Here is a 274-nt window from a genome sequence, read left to right as displayed (position 1 = left end):
GCTGTCTACTTATGACCCAAAGAGGGGAGACAGCACTGTCTAGGTAAGGGCTCAAGAGACCGCTACTTAAAACCCTAAGCAGGGGAGCGATCACCGAGCTAGCACATAATTATCCTCAGATAGCGAGGCTATAGATAAAAGGGGCCCACTCCATGAGAGGGCTCACCGCAATTGCAGTAGAACACAGCTAGCCACAGATAGCTGTATTCAAATAAGCCCGTCCTGACAAAAAGAATGGCTGGAATATAACCACCCTCAGAAAGCTATATTAAGG

Source organism: Sinocyclocheilus rhinocerous, unplaced genomic scaffold, assembly GCF_001515625.1.
Source record: "Sinocyclocheilus rhinocerous isolate Xijiao unplaced genomic scaffold, SAMN03320098_v1.1 scaffold4207, whole genome shotgun sequence".
Lineage (NCBI taxonomy): Eukaryota > Metazoa > Chordata > Actinopteri > Cypriniformes > Cyprinidae > Sinocyclocheilus > Sinocyclocheilus rhinocerous.
This window is presented reverse-complemented; position numbering follows the sequence as displayed.